The sequence below is a fragment of the Saccopteryx bilineata genome, chromosome 1 (genome assembly GCF_036850765.1).
Source record: "Saccopteryx bilineata isolate mSacBil1 chromosome 1, mSacBil1_pri_phased_curated, whole genome shotgun sequence".
NCBI lineage: Eukaryota > Metazoa > Chordata > Mammalia > Chiroptera > Emballonuridae > Saccopteryx > Saccopteryx bilineata.
The window spans coordinates 223,289,333-223,311,989 of record NC_089490.1 but is presented as its reverse complement, the minus strand read 5'-3'; the positions used below and the strand labels follow the sequence as shown (position 1 = coordinate 223,311,989).

The following is a 22,657-nucleotide window of genomic DNA, read 5'->3' as shown; positions in this document are numbered from 1 at the left end:
GGAGGGTGGCGGAGGACAATCTCTCTTCCAGTGATGGGTATGCAACAGAACTAAATGACAAGATAACCTGGAAATGTTTTCTTTGAATGTATGTACCCTGATTTATTGATGTCACCACATTAAAATAAAAATTTATTTATTAAAAAAAAAGCAATGAAAAAAATAGCTTGTATATTTAACAAATGATCTCTTCCTCTTTCTAAAGTCATGCTATTATGATTTGAAAAGACATTGGTTGAATTTGGGGCAGTACTCAAAAGCACCTTAATTCAACTGCCTAATAGATGGGTTGACAAACGAGGACACCGTTACCAGTTTAATCCCCATATGGGCCAATTAGTTTCACATGGAGAAGAACTCTGTTCCAAAGCCACAGCTTGCGCCATTAGCCCCAGTCAGCCGTCTCTAAATCGTGTGTCATTGATCACAAGAAGCCCAGGTATGAGTGCTGATTGCTCAGAGCAAGCCTGTCATCACCTCCGAGGGCAGGGCCATGGTGTCATCTCATGCATTCTTCGTTGCGTAGATGAGATGAAATGGAGAAGTTGAAGGCCTCTGTGTCCTAGTCCCAGCACCACCCCACCCATTTCCTGCCCTCTGTAATGTTATATAAAAGATGAAAAATTACAATTGCATACCTTCTTTTTTCCCCCCAAGAAATCTGTATGCTTTAGAGGAAACTGATAAAAAGCATTATAGAAAAGCAACGCAACTGACAAGTAATAAATGATGTTTGAATTTAGTTTGTCAAAACTTAACAATACCTTAGAAACGCAAATATTGACCCAAACAGATGAGAAAAAGCCAAATATGTGCTTCCTAGGTCTTGAAATCTTATTATTTCTGGTTAGTTTGTGAAGTAATAAAGATGAGTACTAGAAGTAGAATTCTATTAAAAGTGAAATCTGAAAAATGAGGTGACTCAAACATTCAATGAGTCTAATGGAAATTGTTCTTAACCTTGTTTATTCTCAAAACAAAAGCAACCTTGCCTAATTTCTTGCTATGGAAAAAGTTTCAGCACCATCCTTAGTTTGGGACTAAGCCTGAAAAATTACCTCGAAGGGTAATTTGGGGTGAAATAAGGTCAAATTCAAGTAATTTAAAAATAAGCACTAATAAAAATAATGTCATTCTTACCATCACATCGGGAAACCTGTAATAGATGTTTTGATATGTGGATCCAGTTAACATACTTACCTTTTAGTAATAAAATGTAATTAAGTTAATGGTAAAACTTATTTTAGGCCCTGGCCGGTTGGCTCAGTGGTAGAGCGTCAGCCTGGTGTGCGGGAGTCCCAGGTTCGATTCCCTGCCAGGGCACACAGGAGAAGCGCCCATCTGCTTCTCCACGCCTCTCCTTCCTCTCTGTCTCTCTCTTCCCCTCCTGCAGCCAAGGCTCCATTGGAGCAAAGTTGGCCCGGCCGCTGGGGATGGCTCTGTGGCCTCTGCCTTAGGCGCTAGAATGGCTCTGGTTGCAACAGAACAACACCCCAGATGGGCAGAGCATTGCCCCCTGGAGGGCATGCTGGGTGGATATCGGTCGGGCGCATGCGGGAGTCTGTCTGACTGCCTCCCCTTTTCCAATTTCAGAAAAATACAAAAAACAAACAAACTTATTTTAGCAAAAAGCTGATGTAGTTCTTGTAACAGCCAACACTCTGGTTCTTTATAAATCTTTTGAATTAAAGCCACAATTTAGAGAATAAAGAACAGTGATTTAAATCTAATGACTGGGATCTTGGGTAAATTCCCTTCCTGACTCACTCCTACTCAGGGGCAGGAACTTTGCATATAAGACTAGAGTTCATGAATGTTTGCTAAATGTTGTAAGCCTTATGTTTTTCTTTATCTTATGTTCTATATCGTGTTTATTTTTCACATTCCTTGTCATTCTTGCCATTTCCCAACCTCCCCCCCAAACTAAGTAGAGTTTCTTTCGCTTTTGAAAGAGCTACAGGGGTAGAGGTTTCAGAGAGTAAAACAGCTCCTCTCTCTCTTCCTTGTGAATGTGGATCTCCATGAGAAACAATACACAGGCAGGCATTGGAAAAGGGGCCGCAGCTTTACGTTAGTAACAGTTGGGTTGGAGAATGTGTATTTGAGCCTGTAGGCAAACAATAGTGCTAAGGCTCCACCCCAGAATCAGAAAACCACAGGCCAGGCCTGCAGAGCAGGCCTCTGTAGGCAAGGGGGAGCAGACTTGTTCCTCAAACAAAGGGACCCCGAAGTGGACTAAGTGCCCAGTTACTGCCTCATTCCTCCTCCAAAGGGAGGAAGGAGTATGGTGGGGAGCCTCAGGAGTGAAATTTTAATTTATGTGGAGTCAAGAGGGTAGGGGGAAAAGGAGGTGGTTACCCACCACAGAGTTCATTCATGAAACCCTGATTTTCCCAAGGCATACTGGCACGGTGTTTTCTCAGACTGGAGTCCCAGTGAGACTGACTAGGAGCTGGAGATTGGCAAAATTGGATAGAGGGACATGTGTGTGTGTGTGTGTGTGTGTGTGTGTGTGTGTGTGTGTGTGTGTGTGTTGGGGTAGGGGCTTTAGGAGAGTGGTGGGGGAGTGTGTGATATGGATGGTCCTGCAGACTTGTCCTGAACTGAGGCAAGGGGCTAGACCAAACTTCTGGGACGGAAAGGTTATTGTGAAGGAGGTGTAATCTGGGGTGAAGTGGGTCTCTCAGTAGAGGGCAATTCCTGGAAAGGGAACTTAATTAAGAAGTGTCAGTGACCAATATTCCTAGCAGCTGAAGAAAAATCTGTTTCAGTCCCAGAAGGAGAGTTTGTGGATCTGTGCATCACAATGTTCAAAGAACTCAATCAAATGCGTGACATATACCATCTTCCGTTCAAGGCACTGAAATGTAAAGTGTCATGATTCAGTCTTCATCTTCTTTGCACTCTACAGATGTCACCACTTGGTCCTTCCTCTTTCATGCCACAAGACACCAACCCAGTCACATTTCTCCCACCTGTCTACAAAACTTTTCACCTACACATATTGTTTCCCTGTCTGCTCTCACTTCGCCGGAGTCCCTACCTTCCATTCCAGGTCTTTCCCTTTATCTTTATTCTCTCTCCTTCCATATCTTTTAGAATAATTTCTCCATAAATAATCCCCCTTTGCCTTCATTTTCAATCTCTTCCCCTCAACTGGTTCTTTTCCATCCTCCATTTAAATTATCTAATTTCTCTCATTCTTTACTAAAAACAGTGTCATAACCTGGATTCTCTTTTGGCTACCACTCCAATGCTCTGCCAAACTTTTTGAAAGAATGAAGTGGTTTGGTGGAAAGAACTCTGAGTATGGTGTAAGACAGACAGCTCCAGGAGTGAGTGCTGGCTTTGTCCCTTGCTAGCCTGGGAAAGTTCCTTAATCTCCCTGAGTCTATTTCTTTGTGTCATGTGGGTGTGGCAATTCCTATTTAATGAAGTTGTAATGAAGATCAAGTGTCATAGAATAGATATGGTGCACCTGAATTTAATTTCCCCAAATTCAAAGTTTAGGAAATGTAACTTTATTTTTAGAACTCAACTTTATTTTCATTTTGAGTCTCCACTTTGCTGGGTAGTTAGAAACTTCCCTTATGCCTGGGGTACTGATGAAGTTCTGGAGGGAGGACAGTGGAGAGAATGGCTTACATGGTATCAGTTCATGGGGAGAGACAGGGCTATTGGTCTTGGTTATCTGTGTACACTAGCATCCTTTATGTTGTTGGTCATCTCAATTGCCCCTTGGTAGTCCTTGAAAGTTACTACTGAGCTGTCCCTCAGTCCCTTCAATGTCATTTGCTGATGTGCTGCAACTGCTATTCTGATTCTGCATCACAGTGGAGCATGGGGACTTCAGATGTCTGCCTGAAGCCCCATGCAACCTCAGAAGTCCTGGTCACACAGAAACTGCTGTGTTGTTGTCCAAGTCACACCGGGCACCAGGAATCCCTGTGGAGCCTGAATGCCTACATTGACCATGGGGACAAGTCAACCTCTGGCCCTTCTCTCCATCCAGAATCTCACAAAGAAAAAAACACAATTTCCCTCTTTTTTTTTTTTTTTTGGCATCCTAAAGACTGTCCAGTTATTTACTCATTTTCCTACACAGGGTGACCTACAGGGCAGGATCTAGGGCCTGCTCTTCCCCAGAAACTCACCCATCTCTAGGAGTACTCTCTTCTTTCTGCTAGGCCAAGGAACTTTCTAGAAGTGTACAAGTTTGTGAAGACTTGTTCTTCGCATAACATGTTCTGGGCATCACAAATCTGCTGTTTGAAGCCCTCGAGTCATTTCCTTTTCTTCCTGAGGGCTAGGATTTTGAAACTAAAAAACCAAGAAAGAACTCCTTTTCTCTTCAATCAGCTGTGTGATCTTTTTCTCGAGGCAATGATCCTCCAGCTCTCTAAATGCAGGGAAGAGTTAGAAGACTCAGTAACCAGAAAACAATGGTTAGTATTTCAAAATAGCGTCCTGTCACACGTAGGTACAGCACCAGCACAGGACTGAGCTCATAGGAGGTTGTGACAAATATTAGTGTCTACTCCTATTCCTCCACTCTTCTGTCTTCCTCAACTGGGCATTTCCCTTTACTTCAATTCAATGACGCTTCCAACCCCATCACACCAAAAATAACTTCCCTAAACGTAACTGACAACTCCCCAGTTGTATAACTCAACAGGGACTTATCAGGTGTTCTCTTTTATTTTCCTTCCTCTGCAGTATTTCCCCTGCTGAATATATCTCCCTTTTTCAAAATTCTCTCCTATTTTCGCTTTACAACTTCTTGTTTCTCTTCTTACTCATTGGGCTATTTTGTTCTTCATCTCCTCCTGTCCTCAGTGTTAGTGTTTCCTAAGGTTCTTTTCACTACCCCTCTGCCCACCATCTGATTACTCAGCGCTGTTGAGTCTACATCAGGTTACTCTGGAATTTCTCCCTTCTCTATCTCCACTGCTCTTGCATAATTGTAGACTCTGTTTCTTCTCCTAATTATTCTTCAAGCCCAGCTCAAATGTCTTCATGTCACTGAAACCTTTCCTGCCCCCATTGGTTCCTGGAGTCTCCAAAATTACTCTCTCTTGCCTTATTTTCCATTCCTATCACTGCTTAGAATGTTTCCTCCTGCCTGATCAACTTCTGACCTCCTTTAAAAGCTCAACTAAAATGCCATTAACTTCTCTTTAGGTTGACCTGACATTCCTTTTCATATCACTGATAATCGTTCCCATGGTGTGTTCCCTTATCCTTTTATACATAGTTCTACTGCTGCACTTATTTGCATTGTAGTTGCTTATTTGTGTTGGTCTCCTAATAGATGGAACATCTTGAAAGAAAGCACTGGGTTGTACTCATATCTGTCTCCAGACCTTTGTCTGAATAGAGTCAACAAGTGTTTATGGAATAAAGTTGAAGTGATTGTTAACATGTGACCTGTATGATCTTGGGTGTAAAACAGATGATCAGAACTGACAATAGAACTAAGCAAATAGGAAGTAATTGTATGAAACTATGAGTAGAGATTTAAGAAAAAGAGGTTATGATAACCCATCATTGAGGAGAAAGTGCATGAATTGTGAATAATTGGGGACTTTGCCTTTTCCTTCACTTTTTATAAGTTGTCCCTTATGAAGCATCTGGAAAAGCTTTTGCTCCCAAATAAGATTTCTAGATGTCACATAACTTGAAGATTTTCTCACATATTTGGAAGCAGACATCTATAAGGAAGTAACCTTACAGAAAATGAGAGGTGGCAGGAGACCTGCTGTAGGCAAGCACTGACACGTGTTCAGTAAATTGTTATTCTCTGACTTGTATACTCAAGGCTCACAGTAGCACTTTGAATGGAGTAAGACAAGGTTAAGGAGTTTAAATTAGACACTCAAGTCCAATCATTTGCTGAATTTTTTATACTTTGATATAGAACAAAGGAACTCCTCTCTGGTAATTACAGGCATGAAAGGAAAATCAAGACAGTCTTCCACTAACAGGCAAAACAAAACAAAACAAAAATTTCATCTGATTTGAGGGCCACGTTTGTAAACCAGGGGTTTTCCTCGTTCAACGGAACCTTTGTCCAAGTGACCGACTTAGTCCAAGTTGTACTTCCATATTTTTAGTTTTGATCTGTGGCATATTTATATATCACATGCTCTTTAGAGATAAAATTTCATAGTGTTTGATTTTCAAGTTTTTTAAAAAATTGTTGAAAGTTAATCAAGGGCAAGAGTCTAAATATATATTTAATATCATTAATGCTGGTAACAACGTATAAAAAGGCAATCTGTTGTCATGTATTTGTCAAGCAGAAATGCAAACAAATGTAGAGAAGATACTATTTTAATTAATTTGCACCTGAACACCTGTTAACTTTAATGTCTATTTTTTCAATAATAGCTGATAATTTTTTTGTACATGTGAGCACACAGCCACACAAGAAACAAAAAGTGCTTATACCACTGAGAGAATCTGCTTTTTAGTAGGAATTTAAAACTGAAGTTTCAACTGAGATCCCCAAAACACAGAAACTATGGAAGTTCAAGTTAGGTTATCTGAAGGTATTGTAAAGGAAATAGTTCAAAGCCTATTATTCCACGACTTGAAGGTACTCATTCATTTTAAGAATATAAAATAGTGGATAAAATTAGAGTTAGAAGATATTTGTGAAGGAATGATACTGAGGAAAGTTGAGCTCACTATCTCCAGGGGGGAGAGGATGGAGCATGCGTTTTTAGGTCATGCCAGAGGGCTTCCAGGGGCTTCCATGGGATCATGTGGGAGCTTGGAATGTATTCCCTACAGTAAGGGGATTCTGTGGAAACTGGGGAAGAGGCTGCCCAATGGCTTCTGCAGCAGAACCATGAGGGAGAGAACAACCTGAAAGGCAAAGAATGCGTGAGTGGTGCTCATGGCCCAGATAGAGTCCCATGGGAGAGAGAGCTGGCCTGCAGCCATCTTGAGTCCTGCTTGGGAGACCTTCTTTCAGAGCATGAGAAGACTCCAATGGAGCTCAGAAAATAGGAACAGAGGGGTTATCAGGAGTAGCCAGCGGAAGGAAGAGGTGCATCACGCATGTCTTAAGGGGTTGACCTTTAACAAACAGCCAGCCATTTCTCCAGCAAAGTGGGTTTATTTGGGAACAAAGAATTGCAATTCAGAGCATGTGGTCTAATGGTGAACCACCTGCAAGTTCAGGGAAATAGAGGAGAGGAACACTCTTTCATGGATGTGGGAGGGGTTATTATAAAGAAGAGTCCATTGGAGGAAACTGAAAGTTCAAGGTAGCGAGACTTTTCATTGGCTAAGTACAGTCTCTCATCTGTTGACCTGTTACTGGGAAAGGAGAAATATTTTCTTCCTTTTGCTGATGTTACAATGTTGTCACTTCCTGTTGGAGATGCAAGGTACCTCTCTTCCTATTGGGGCCACCATGCCTGAGAGTTCTGTCTTCTAGCTCTGACTTAAATGAGGTTTCTGTTTATTAATTTCAACAAGGGGTTGCAATTAAAGGAGCCCAGAGGCAACTCTGCAAAGAGGCCCTGGAGAGCCAGCCTCAAACATATGCCAGTAGCTTTGGGGTGTGTGACCTGTGTACACCTGTGCACGGGGACCTGCACGTGGTCTAATATTGTGCTGCGGCTATCTTGAAATGCTTAATTCTTTTTCAACAAGGGGTCCAGTATTTGCATTTTGCACTGTGCCCTGCAAAACCTGTATCTGGTTCCTTGTGTCAGGCTGAGAGTGTGCAAAGCTGGTGACAATGGTAGCAGCTGGATAAGAACTGTTTTGTCTTCTTCCAGAAACTGACTTGTGGGGTGAAAAACAATAAGAGGGAGAAACAGGGAAGCTGAGTTTGCCTGCTTTCCTACTATAGGCTCTCAGTCTAAAGAAAACTTGAACTCTAAATCAAATGTAGTGATTTAAATTAAAATCTAATTTCTGAACTGAGATGGCATTTGTGCCTTAAAGTGGCCACAATTCTGTCTAATAACTAACAGTCAACAGAAAAATTCTAAGACTGAAGTTCCTCCCACTATAGAAAAGCATACTATTATCATTTAATGAAATATTTCAAATTTAACAATCAAAAGACTTCATAGTGAATTTTTTTTAAAAAGTTGGGTATAGATATGAAACTCTCCAGTTGATTCTGAAACTATTTTCATTAGCAGAAGAAACTGTTTTTCAAAACGAATGGGGGAACTTTCAGAGACATAACTGTATTTATATGAGATAACAGAGAAGGAAATTGAGATAATTACCCAGATGAGGGTTGGAAATGTACTGTCATTATTTCACTGCGAGTTGTTGCAAAGTTCAGTCCACACAGAACAGTTTCTGAAAGAGCTAGAAATGCACATCACCTCAGGAAGTTAAAATTATAGCCCAAAATGAGGCTTTGGGGTTACAATAGGTACATACCAGTTTTATTACATACCTTGATTCTTCCGCACAGCCCGGAATAATAATTACTTATGCTTGTTGATTTGGAATTAGAATAGGAGTTGTAGCTCCACGATCCACAAACAGTTATTGTGGTTAGTCACTCTCTGTGACCCAAGAGTACTGAAATACTAAATGTCATGCCCAGAGATTGCTTAATTGTTAACAGACTTAGCTGTCTGAGAGAGAGAGTGAGAGTGAGAATATGAATGAAAAATTTTCATTCATACTCTAGTAACGCAAAGAGAGGGAAAAATCTGACAATGAAATAAGAGGGAAGTTTCCAGAGGGCTTTAACTATCCCAGTTTTAGATTAGTAGTATATTTGTTCCTCATGCATTCTCATGTGTTACTAACACTGACATCTGACCTACACTTTAAGAAAGAAATCTGTGAAAAAGAGAAAAAGACAATAGTACTGATAGCTATTGAAGCTGACTGTCCTGCTACCTGCAACTGGATTTAAACTATGCTCTTTGGGAAATTGCTCCAGTAGTCATGTAAGATATTCACTCACTATAGTTGTAGGCTTAATGTGGTTATTTCAGAAATCAACTGTGGCAGAGACTGGCTGGCTGTACCTCACATCTATTTCTTTTTCTTCTTGGGCAAGACTCCACTTCATGGTCTGCCTTGAGTTAGGTGACCAGGGAGAGTTCTAGCCAGTGGAACGTCGATGGAAATGATGTGCATGGAACCTTCCTTGACTGATTCTCCATGCTTTCCCCCCTTCTGCCAGCTTGATATTGCAATTTTTGTGTTAAACATGTCAGAGCTCTAATGTGGAAGAAACTTGGGCCCTATATAAATAAATGCTTCTAGGATACTTGTGTGCCATTCAGAGCTTTCCATGGATGAGAAATACACTCCTATAGTTATACACCAGGACAGATTTTGTATGCATTTGTTGTAGCAGCTAGTGTTGTGTTAGTAAATACATTCACATTTATGGTAAAGAAATTTTAGCTTGCTGACCACTCACTATGTTTTCTATACGATTGACTATGTCATCACATTTCATTCTCTTAAGAAGCTGATTAAGTAGTTCTGTCATTTCACAAATGAGGAAACCCTCATTAAGGCTTAGAAAAGTTAAGCAACTTCTTTGAGACAAATTCTGTTGAGACAGGATTTGAACTCGGGTCTGCACGTTTCCAGAGTGTGGTCATGATCTTCCCAATAAGCCATCTAAGAGGACAATACTATATTAATTGCACAGATAGATGTATTTGCCCATTCGTTCCCTCATTCATTAATCTAGGTAACAAACACTTATTCTGTGTGCATTTTGTGTGCCACGTCCTAGACACTGAGGACAAGACACCCTTTTTCATAAGACAGAAGCAATAACTTAATTTTTGTTAACGATGTCCTGAAATCCTAAATGTACCTTCTAGGTTAAGTTACTCCCAACAAATGGTGGAAATACTCAGAAATAAGCTCTCATGAGTATCTAAATACTCATTTCTAGTCAAGAATAGTGGATATTTTTCTTAAGATGCATAAATTACTACTATTGAGAGGTGTTAGCTTTAAGACTATCTGGCTTAACAAAGAATTGTAGGTTTTTTCTCAGAAATGTAGGAGGGACATTCTCATGGATGAAAATGCTATTGTTCCCTATATTATTAGGGTGTGATGACAATGAAGAGAGGAGAAATCTAACATGCATTCTTTATAGAGCACCATCACACAGAGTAGGCAAAGTCTACCCAATTCATAATGGCACAGTCTAAGAGAAAAAACAATGTTATCATATTTAAATAAATAATAGTTCTAAAATAACTATAATGCTAAAAAACTCACATGTTTTTACTATAGAAATTTATGGGACTACTACAGTACAAGAGCAAAGTAGAACAGAAATAAAAGTTTCCAATTTTTCAAAAATTCTACATGAAGCCTAGAGTATATAATCCATTGTAGTTTATACAACACTTAATTTTAGGGTTTAATCCAGCTAAGATTAAATACAATCTGATTAGATGAGGCAAAATATTTTGAGACAGTATGCTCATAGGACAAATTTGATTTTAATGAATATATTGATGTTAAAATTGGAAACAAATAAAAATTGCAATCAATAGATATTTAGCAATGCAGAGTACCACAAATCTTATAGTTAAATAATTAAAAGAGTTTTCCAGATACTTTTTTAAAGTGCTGGTGTCATAAGGAACTATTTTCTTTAAAAAAAAGAAAAAGGTGAGTTGGTTTACTGTAGAATAAAAATCAGACCCATTTTTGTGATAAACAGTGAAGAATCTATAACCGAATATTTTGCCAATGGGGATTGTTAGAGGTCTGATAATTATGGGAATAAGTTATGTATATTTTATACACAAATAAACTAAATAAAATTAGGATACAATCTTTTATTTTTCAGTTTACTTATCAGTTCATGATGTGCTGGGAAATACAGGAAACAAGGAGGGGAGCAGTAATTGAGGACTTTGGGGTAAATTGAGTACCTTAAAATGACAACTTTTGTTCTAGAACAGTCAGGGAACTGTAACCCTTACAAATGGAGAAAATTGACTTCATATTCCTGTCCACAATATCAACGGATATGCATTTCATAAAAGATGTGTTGGTCGATATGTAAATGTAATTCACTATATGAATACTAGGGTTGTGGTATAAAAGAATGAGTATTATCAAGATGTCAGGAAATGGAAAGTAGAGAAGGAAATGCAAGTCTGGAGGAAAATCTTTTCTACAGAAAGAAGATGGAAGCATTAACAAGAATCTTGCATTGGGAGACATGACAGGTAACGTGAATAAGGCTAGAGCCCTGTGGCAGAATCATATGTTTTTGTTGCCAAAGTGTTCCAAAATGGACAAAACATGGTGCCAGAAAACAAACTTCTTTTGTAACTTTATGGAGTTATGATGAAATATGACCATTCTGCAAAAACAGGATCTTTGTTGCAAATATTCTCAGGAGCCATGAACTTCAAAAGAAATGGTTATCTCCTTCGTAGTGAACGCAGTACATCATGGCTACCCCGAAGTCAATGAAAACTGATAACCCTAGAAAACGTGTAGTTTTCAGAGTGAGTTACGCACTGCAACCTGTGTCCTCTGTGTGGTTCTCTGGCTGCTGCCAGGAAGCGCTGTGGGTGGCTCTCTGGAGAGGTGATCTTGGATTGGACGGTAAGGTCTCCTGGGACAGTGAGAAATGGTTTCAGGTTTGGGCTGACTCCTGGGGCGCACAGGGGTGGGGCCCCCTTCTCGCCGGTTCCTAGCTCCTGGGGTCACCCCCCCCCCCCGCACCGGGCACCGCAAGTCCAGGTGCGGGTCCCCCGCGCGCTGGCCCGAACGTCCTGGGGCACGGGGGGCAAGCAGAGATGCCTGCGGCGGCCGTGCACGCGAAGGGGGCGGCGGGCTTCTCTCCGGCGAGCCAGCCTCCACCCCTGAGCCTCAGGTGCCCGCCGCGGGCCACGAGGGCGCGGGGGAAACCCAGTCCGCCCAGAAACGACGGCCCCGGCTCCTGGCTGGCTGGGGGTGGGGGTGTTCTCGCGAGAGGAGAGTGGGCTCGGGGCGCCTCGGGTTTGGGGGGCACCGGGAAGCCTGAGGACGAGGCCCTGGTAGGGAGGGAGCGGAGGCGGCAGGCAGGCCGAGGACGCGGGGAAGCCGCTCCCGCCCGCCGCCTAGAGCCAGCCCCTGACGTCAGGAGTTTTCCTCAAAGTCAACAAGCCCCGCGGCGGCGGCGAGCAGCGATCAGCCGCGGCCCCGAGAGGGAGGAAGGAGGGGGCGGCGAGACGGCGGCGGGGTCCCATTCGGGAGGCGCAGCCGGGAGATAGGGCTGCAGCCCCCCGACCCGCGCTGGGCGCGCCCCGGGGCCCAGAGCCGCCGCCCGCCGCCACCTCGCAGGCGTGACCCGGCCCCCGCCCTAGTGGTGTTTTCTGGTGATGAATTGAATTTGTAGCCGATATCCGATTCCCATGTAGAGTCTCCGCCTCCTCCCTCCCTCCCTCCCTCTCCCCTTCCCCCTCCCGCCGCCACTGCCGCCGCCACTGCCGCGGCCGCCTCCCGCTCCAGCTCCGCGGCCCTCCCTCCCTGCAGCCCTTCGCCTGCTCCCGCCGGCCGCACCGGGCTCCAGGGGGGCCGGAGGCTCTGCGGGGTGGGGGGAGGACAGGAGGGGAGGAGGAGGGAGGGGGACCCCCGAGTCGCCCCCTCTCCTCCCCCCGCCCCCCCCCCCCAGCTCCATCCTCCGCCGCCGCCCGAGCAGCTGCGGGGCCGCCGCTGCAGCCTTTGCAGGTAACAGCCACCGCCCCCCACTCGCGCCCCCACCCCGCCTCGCCTCCAGTCCCTGCGGGCCTCCGGCCCGGTCCTCCAGCCTCCCTCGGTTGGGGGTGGTGGCGGGGACGGGGGAGGCGGGGGCGTCTGGGTTGTCACCGCGCCGGGGGCGTGGGCGGGGGCTGGGTCAGCGGAGGGTGTGGGTGGGGAGACCGGGGGATACCGGGCCCGGATGACACGGGCACCCCCTCACTTTCCGGGGGAAGTTGGGGGGCGGCGGGGCGCCGAGGGAGGGTGTTCCCGGCCTAGCGGTACCGTCCGAGTCTGGGCTGCCCTGGCCCTGGCGCCTCCATTCTCTGCGCAACTCCGCGCCTTCCCCTTGGCCTTCCCCGCCGAGTGCGCGGTCTGGGAAGGGGGCGCCCGCTCGGACCTGGGTGTGTGTGTGTGTGGGGGGGGGGGGTGGCGGCGAAGTTATATAATGCGTGGAGCGCCGGTGTCAGTGTGTTTGGGTTGGGGGGAGGGGGCTGTTTGCCGCGCTCGCTGTGGTGCGGCCGCCCTTGCGCGTGGGGTGGGGTGAAAGCGAGGATGCACCGGTGTCCCCCGGGGTCTCCTTCCTCCTGCACCCACCCGGCTGCCGACGCGCAGAAAGACCGCGCTGGTGGGGTGTGAGTGTGAGAGAGGAGGAGGTGGGTAACGTGCTTGTCTGTGTTTTTAATAGTAGTGGGGTTTTGATCCGCTTGGGAGTTGTGTGCTAAGAATAGAAATGTGCGGAAGATGCTAGGTTTGGCGGATCTAGTGATGCTGTCGCTGCTGGCGGCGGCGGCGGCGGCTCGGCTGCAAGTAAACAAACCAGCCTCTTCCTCGTCCATCTCCTCCTGCGCTCGGTCTACATCAGCCATGATGCTGGTGGGACCCTTCAGAGCCTCAAGTTGAAGCTTAGCTGGTTGCTGTGTTCACCCTGACTCCTAGGCGGGGTCGCCTCTTGTTTGGGATTTCCTGGGAATCTAGAGTTAGGCCAGATTGAATCTCTTTGGGGCCGGGTTTCCAATAGCGTTATTTACTGTTTATATTCTGAAAGCAGAGGAAATGCTTACCCATAGGTCAAGGCTAGGATTCACATTTCTTCCATCAAAATAACGTGATGAAAATAAAACCAACTCATTCTACCAGTGTGGTGATTTGGTTGAAAGCCCAGTAGTTTGTAATTCATAACGTTAACAAATAAAAATTCAGCAGTGAACCCTATGTATCTACTGATTAATTACTAGTATTAATAAAATGGCCACACTTTTTAAGCTCACCCTGACGCTAAAGAGTATGAAATAATGACCTTTTGCAGTTAGTACATTGCCAACTGCCTCAAATCATCGATGTAGATACATGTTCCATATTTGGAAAAGCGTGCTCATACAACTTTTAGTACACTGTCAATCATTAGACGACCATTGGGTTTTATTTTTGGTGTAAACTCATTAAAGTAGATTATGCATTCATTGTTAGAAAATAGTTTAAAGAAAAACAAAACAGAAGAGTCCAATAAAGGTGGTTGAGGAAACTTTGTCTTCAGAACTTGAGTGTCATTACAAAATATGCATAAACGCATATGAATATTCCAGGAGGTGATTGTCTAATAACACACATACATATAGTCAGGATGTGTTTGTCTAAAACATGAAAATATTTATTAAAATGTCTACTTGTCAATAAATTACTAGTTTTCTAAGGTATATGACTGAATGCACAATTATTTGCATATATACATGCCAGGAATAAGTTTTCCTCCTTTTGACAATATGTAAACTTTTAAAAATTTTTAGTAGAATTTATTGGGATAACATTAGTTAATAAAATTATTCAAGTTTTAGGTGTACACTCTACAATATGTCATCTGTATATTGCACTGTGTGTTCACCACCATGACAATATTTAGTCTTGACTTTGAAAATTTGCCAAGTAGATTGTATTGAAGATCTGCTTTTTGTTTTTCTTACTAGAGTTAACTCCAGTATCTTTGATTGACTTGAGCTTCTTGTTTTAAAGTGAGAAAAGTACACATATCACCTAAATGAGACAACACTGGACTTGAGATGAATGTAGAATTTTAGTGTCAGTTGTACTGTGTGTATTTGCAGTAGCATGATTTCATTCATTCATTCATTCATTCATTCAACAGATATTAGTGTGGAAACTATGATAGGGGCTGATTTGATTAAAAACTTACATTTCATTCAGAAGATCACTACCATTAGAAAGAAAATTTTCAGATCACTGCAAATCTAAATGTGTTTTGGTTAAAACACAGGACAGATGTGCTTAGTATAGAGTCTTGTGCAAAGTAGGGAGCTCAGATTTTTTAAGCTCTAGCTTTTGATTGAAACACATGAGGGCCTGACCTGTGGTGGCGCAGTGGATAAAGTGTCAACCTGGAAATGCTGAGGTCGCTGGTTCGAAACCCTGGGCTTGCCTGGTCAAGGCACATATGGAAGTTGATGCTTCCTGCTCCTCCCTTCTCTCTCTCTCTCTCTCTCTCCTCTCTAAAATGAATAACTAAATAATAAAAAAATGCTTTAAAAAATAAAAAAAAACACATGAGGTTTTCATTCTTACAGAAATTCAATGGAAATTTCCAACTATTTGGGTTTCTTTAAAAAGAGGAAACAGTTTTACAAATTGATTTTGTGGAAGTTTAGCACATTTACTTAAACTTTGCATATTTTTGTGAAAGGATAATTACACTTTTTTTTTGTTGTTGTTAACGCCTTTTAGCTTAAGAGTTCACCCTTGGGAAGATCAGGCAATTATTGTTAACAAGTGTTAATTGGGTTTCTAGCATAATTTGATAGGATCTTGTCTTTCTAGACAAGTTCAATTAAGTTTCAAGCACTAAAAAATATTTCATTTGAAACCATTTAGATTTGCATAACATAACATGCAAGACAGAAAAAGCCATTGCATTTTGTTTTGATCAAATCAGTCTTGTAATTTGACTTGCATTTTTATTTTTCTTAAATTGAAAAAATTAATGCACATAATTTTTTTTTAGATTTTTGTTAGAATATTTACATCATTTAAAATTGTTCTGTTTTTAACTTCAGGTTTCAGAGTGTACATCGGGATTCTAAATCCTACTTTCATATAGAGGAACTGTTCTGTAATCTGGAAAAATAGCCTTGAGCCATCTGATGTTAACTTCATTTTATCATGGCCTTTTAAGTATGGTAGTGTGATAGGATTCAGTATAGAGTTAATGCTGGCCAATGCCTGGTGAGCACTTACCATATGCCTGGTACTGCTACATGTCTAACATGTAGACATTCTTTAATCATGACAGCCCCTGCTGCCCTTTTGAGAGTGACTTTAACACAAGAAGACACTTATTCTGGCATTATAAACACCCATTTCATTGTAACTTTCCTCATCCTGAAACACTTTCTTTTTGTGTTTTTACTAACTTGTTTGTACCTATTTGAGTTCACAGTGACAATGTTCAATAATGTCATACATCGTTTTCCCAGAAATTAAACTCATATCGTAAAAACAAAAGTGTATTGACTGATCCATAACATCCTTTTTCATTTCAGTTATTTTCAGTGCTGGATTAAATGCCTCAGATGTTTACATACGTTATTGTAGTACCTGCCTTTCAGTATTTAGATGGAAATATATTTTCTTTGCTGGGTGATCCTCAAATAGTAGTAGATGGAGAAATTAATATATGCTTCTTGACCCATGGATTTGCTTTTCAGTTCTTTTTCTTTTCCGCACTCTATATTTATTGCCAATTGCATATGTTTTACAGATCTAAATAGGTATCCTTTCCTAATATTCAAAGGGAAAAGTAAATAGATATACTACAAAACATCATTAGAAGACTTCCAAATGAGATTTTCTCTCCCCTGTATTAAAAGCCTCTGACTATATTTGTGGGGCTGGGGCATATAGGAGGAAGATGATGTTTTGTCAGTATTGAAGTTTCGTTCAAGTTTAGTCTGAGTGCAGTTGGTGTTTGAATGTTTTATCTTCCTGACTATATTAGACTTTGGTGGACAGGAACTCTGTATAATCAATATTGTTAGTTAATATGTCATATAAATATGAAGTAGATAGTACATTTGAACTTGAAAAATCATAAATACTAGCTCTGGAAGAGCTGTCAAGCTATTGGAGTTCATCGCATGTTATACCTGTATTTTTATGGCTGAGGAAACAGGAGACAGAATTCAAGGACCTTAGACAGCATCACTGTGGGTGGAGCAGAGTTGGGAACAGGGACCCAAAGGTGTTGGCCTTTCCAGTGCTCCTCCTAATGAACCATTGTGATGAACTTTGGCATAGAGTTCCATATCTACATGTTAATTCTCATGTTAATTGGTAAAATCTGTTAAGCTGATTCTTGACATTTGATGGACCATGTGTCAATTGTATTTTGTGTGTATGTGTGAAGGGTTTTTATTTTATTTTATAACTGGGGAGGTCCCCAGGGCAGGGTTTAGAAAGATGTTACATGTGTATTAGGGAAATATGGCCGACTGTCCAACCAAAATTCTTTTAGTAGCAACCCTCTACCTGCGCCTGTTACAGGTGCTTCCACATAGAGACAAGCCACACTTTACAAGAGAAATGTAGGGGATCATTTATCAGTAGCTTGTGTTTTAGGAGTCAGAGGGGTCCAATAAACATTTTCTTAGTTGTTCCACATTAGAATATTAAATATATCACTCAGTACAAGTTACTTTTTTGTTTGATTAATGGCTGTGTTGGTTGAAATGGCACTTAAATGCTCTTAAACAGGTAGGGAAGAGGGGAGAAATGCTTTATGTGTTTGAATATCTGTTTCAGAGTTTGTGAAGTTGATTTTTTTTTTTTTTTACAGAGACAGAGAGTCAGAGGGATAGATAGGGACAGACAGACAGGAACGGAGAGAGATGAGAAGCATCAGTCATTAGTTTTTCGTTGTGATACCTTAGTTGTTCATTGATTGCTTTCTCATATGTGCCGTGACTGTGGGGCTACAGTAGACTGAATAACCCCTTGCTCGAGCCAGTGACCTTGGGTCCAAGCTGGTGAGTTTTGCTCAAACCAGATGAACCTGCGCTCAAGCTGGCAACCTCGGGGTCTTGAACCTGGGTCCTCTGCATCCCAGTCCGACACTCTATCCACTGCGCCACCACCTGGTCAGGCTGAAGTTGATTTTTAAGAATTGACAGTTTTGAAGATCTGAGGTTTCTTGTCAAAGTTAGAAACTTGCCTGTGCTTACTCAGGTATTTTCTCATAATGTAAAACTCAGTGACGATATTTATAGAAAGACTTAAGAAATTCCACAAAATGTATTATTGTATTCTGAAGAGAAAAAAGGTATTTGAAATACATAATTTGGGGGGCTCACTTCCCTGTAACAGTTTTTAACAGGATATTAACTTTGGAAAGGGACAGACTGGCTTTTATGTTCTTTGAAGTGCAGAGCCAGTTGACTTGAATTGCCTTTCTATTCAGTATTTTTCCTTTCCCTCCAATCCTTTAAAAGTTTTATATAGCCTTACACACTTCCAGCATATATTAGTTTCACCTATTTCTTGTACCTAGGTAAATACTGCAAAATTATATTATGGTTATCCTTGACCATCATTTGTATTTTCAAAGTAGCAACATTCTGTTGTATTTGAACATGGAGTTATCTTCATTAACTCAGTTTGACTAGCATATCTAAAGTATATAAAAATATTGATGCAGAGCAAGTATATTCTACATAATATTATCACCAAATTTACAGTTTAGAGAAAGTTGTAGAATTGTATTGTGGCTTTTAACTTAGAAGTTAACGTAGGAAATTGTTAACCTCTGAATTTTACTCTTATTTGTCAAAAAGCGAATTGCTGAGTTGACTTTTAACTTTGTCACTATTTTAGTTGTGTTATAATTTCATTTTTGATGCCACTGTTATGTGTATTTAATCTTTAATTTATTTAAAAAATATAGTACATTACTGGACTTTTGAAGAATCATTGAACACGGGAAAAATGTTCAGAACTACTCTCAAATGTAATCCATGTTTTTGAGAGTTTGTATCATGTTATTTGATAGAAAGCATACCAACCTGATAGAAGACTTGAATTGCATGTAGTCATTCTTCTTACCCGTCCCTAACATGTTTTGGTAAGGGGGGGTGGATATCATTATTGGTTAGTCACAGTTTTCCTAGGTCCAAAATTGGAAATGCAATAGCTACTACATAGATTTGTTTTTAGAGCCAAATGAGGTATATATGTGAAAGCACATTGCTAGCAAATTATTAAAGGTTTGGAAAAGCTTTTTAAATACTTGGTTTGCTTGCTTTCCTGTCACAGAATAGACAGTCAATACATATAAACTGAATAAATATATGTATATTATGTTTTCTTGGGTGAATGATATTTTTAAAAGATGTTTGAAGAAGTCTAATTTTTGCTTAAAATTGAATGGTTGGTTTTCATAAGCAGAGAAATATCTTTAAAATATTCTTAAAAGTATCATTAAGAAAATTTGCCATTCTTTCTCATTTTTCTTACAATAATTGATAATTTTGGGTTGTATATATTGATGCTTGATTTGTTTGGGAATTGAAACTTGAGCATCACAACAAAAGTCAAAAACGTTTAAATTGGCCCTGGCCAGTTGGCTCAGTGGTAGAGCATCGGTCTGGCGTGCAGAAGTCCCGGGTTTGATTCCGGGCCGGGGCACACAGGAGAAGCGCCCATCTGCGTCTCCACCCCTCCCCCTCTCCTTCCTCTCTGTCTCTCTTTCCCCTTCTGCAGCCAAGGCTCCATTGGAGCAAAGATGGCCCAGGCGCTGGGGATAGCTCTGTGGCCTCTGCCTCAGGCGCTGGAGTGGCTCTGGTCGCAACATAGCAACCCCCCCCTCATGAGCAGAGCATTGCCCCCTGGTGGGCAGAGCGGTGCCCCTGGTGCGCATGCCGGGTGGATCCCGGTCGGGCGCATGCGGGAGTCTGTCTGACTGTCTCTCCCCGTTTCCAGCTTCAGAAAAATACAAAAAAACAAAAAACAAAAAAACAAAACAAAAAAAATGTTAAAATTGTTGGGAACAAAAAGGATCATTTTAATGTGTGATAAAAGTATCATTAATGGAGGTCCATGGAAAACATACTTCAGTGAATAAGGAAGAATATTTATTATAATTTAAATTAGTGTATACCAGTATTACCATACTGTTCAAGTTCAGGTTTGGTTTTAAGATGGCTTAAAACCATTCTTTCTTAACTTAGAATATTAGTTGACTTCATCCGTTCTTTATTAAGGTTGAATCATCTTTCCTTGTTTTTTTTTTTTAATTTATTAATTTATTTATTTATCATCTTTCCTTGTTTTATCCACTCATTTATTTCATATTTGTTGAGCATTTCTGATGTGTCGGGCACTGACAACTTGTCTCACTAATAATAATACTATTGAATGAAATGAAAGATGTGAAAATGTTTCTTAAATTGTAAAATGACATTCAAATGCAATTATCATCCTTAAATTCTCAAATAGTCCTGAACAAAAGCACCTTTATTGTAACTGCTTTGTGCAAATATGAAATTGAATCTGCCAAGAATTTTGTGTAAAATTTTTTATAAGAACGGGAAAAATTAGATTACTCAGCAATGAAAAAAATTTTTTTTTTAAGATTTTATTTATTCATTATAGAGAGAGGAGAGAGAGAGAGAGAGAGAAAGGGGGAGGAGCAGGAAGCATCAACTCCCATATGTGCCTTGACCAGGCAAGCCCAGGGTTTTGAACCGGCAACCTCAGCGTTTCCAGGTTGATGCTTTATCCACTGCGCCACAACAGGTCAGGCAGCAATGAAAAAATTTAATGAAACAGGTTTGAAAGAAAAGTAAACTAAATTTTGTCTGTTGTAGCTCATTGGCTAGAACACATTTGTAGAGAAGTTAGGACTGTTAGGAGGAGGTGACATTCGCTCTACCTTCAGAAACAGGTTACACCTTTAAAATTTGTTCCTCATTTTGCAGATTAGTGTTTTTAGTGACATAGGAGACTGAGGGGGAGAGTGCAGGTGAGGTGGCACAGAAACGTTGCCACTACAGGAAAATTAAACCTCTGAGTCTAGTTTACTGTGCAAGAATTAATAGTATTGTTTTTATACACAAAATAGCGTTTATTTCTAGCGTATGGATCACAATTCTACAGTGTATCTTTGGCTGTCTTTTAAGTTATGTTCAAAGAATGTGTCATTTTGGTCATGAGAAACTCAGGAACAGTGTTTAAAGCTGAAAATTACTATAATGGGTAGAATCCGTTAACATTTTAAGATGCAAATGTGTAATGTGTGGGGTTCACTGCCCTGATAAAGATTATGAATTGATTATAATTTAACATGCATTTTAACAGTCAATGTATATAAGTGTTAGTGAACAATTTTTATCTATAAAACAAGTTTTTGAAAGTTTATACAGCAAAATTGATTGTGGGTTGATCTGGATATTTCAGTGTACTGTTTTATACCAAAGAGGCTGTGCTGGTGGAAAGAGCACATGCCTGGCTCTCTGTCTCAGGTCTCTCATAAAGTAGCTGTGTGACCTTGGACAAGTTCCTGCATCTGTCTTGATTCCTTCCTCATCTGGAAACTGGGGGTCTCTTCCGGCTTTAAGATTCTTACAATAAAATGTCCACTTAAAAAAATAAAATCAACTTTGACACTACTTTTGTTTTTCTAGTGTTTTTCTTTATAAGGGTATGGTAATAGAAATTCTTTAAATGGGAAAGTACACACTTTAGACTTGGTGATTACTAAGTGTTAATCCCTGATCTCCATTTCTCATCCCAAGAATATTAAGAAACGAACTTTTTTTTTTACCCATATTATATAATTTATAGTCAGAAACCAAGAATTGTTTTAATAGCTATGAGGCCCCTTGCTGCAGTGCTACCAGTCTACAGGGCAGCTCCTCTAGAGACAACATTTTATATTAGTATTAACAGTATTTAACTTCCTTATAATCATTTATATACAGAGTTAACTCTTTTCATTATCAAGTTCTGTGCGTATTATGTAGCCAGTTGACCATGTTGAGTTCAGTAGGAAGTTTCATAAATCAAATTAAAATGATCTTTGGCTTATTTACTAAAGGTTTTTTTTTATTTCTTGGTTTGTTTGTTTGTTACTTGTTTTTTTATGATGAAATGGGTTTTGTCTTGAATTATGTGGCCACATCCTGTGGCTATTTCCCAGTGTTCTTCTGGGAATCAATACATGTTACTAAAGAAAGAAAAAAAGGCCCGGGCTGGTTGGCTCAGTGGTAGAGCGTCGGCCTGGCGTGCAGGAGTCCGGGGTTCAAGTCCTGCCCAGGGCACATAGGAAAAGCACCCATCTGCTTCTCCACCCCTCCCCCTCTCCTTCCTCTCTGTCTCCCTCTTCCCCTCCTGCAGCCAAGGCTCCATTGGAGCAAAGTTCACCAGGGCGCTGGGGATGGCTCTATGGCCTCTGCCTCAGGCGCTAGAATGGCTCTGGTTGTGGCAGAGCATCGCCCCCTGGTGGGCGTGCCGGGTGGATCCCGGTGGGGCGCATGCGGGAGTCTGTCTGACTGCCTCCCCGTTTCCAACTTCAGGAAAATACAAAAAACAAACAAAAAAACCCCCCCTGTACATTAAAATAAATTTGGGATTTGCTGAGTTATATAATATGTTAATAGCAGTGTTTTAAGAGAAAAGACATGACTTGTAGAATTTTCTCATTTTATTTGAACAAATAATTTTTCATCTTTTTATTATTATTTTTCCCGAATTTCTTTTTATATTCTGTCAAATGTATTTTGAGAAAATACACCCAGATTCTAGTATCCCCTTTGACTCCAGTGAGAGAGCCTGATGATTTTAAGGACAATTCTGGCCATGGCACCAGATGGGGTGGTCTTCTAGTCAACCACACAAACTTTGTTCGGCTGTCTTGATCCCTGACTGCTAACTGATTATGCTGTGCGCT

General features: G+C 41.2%; 1 protein-coding gene across 12 annotated transcripts in view; it reads left to right on the top strand.

Moving 5' to 3' along the window:
- Nucleotides 1–12,561: 12,561 nt before the first annotated feature.
- Nucleotides 12,562–22,657, top strand: part of AKT3 (AKT serine/threonine kinase 3) — a 363,939-nt gene continuing 353,843 nt past the window's right edge. For 11 of the 12 annotated variants that reach the window (XM_066236840.1, XM_066236795.1, XM_066236763.1 and 8 more), the window contains exon 1: nt 12,562–12,699. The gene's annotated coding sequence lies outside the window, so the exon portion shown is untranslated. The remainder of the gene's footprint in view (nt 12,700–22,657) is intronic. The other variant, XM_066236847.1, reaches the window with a different exon arrangement.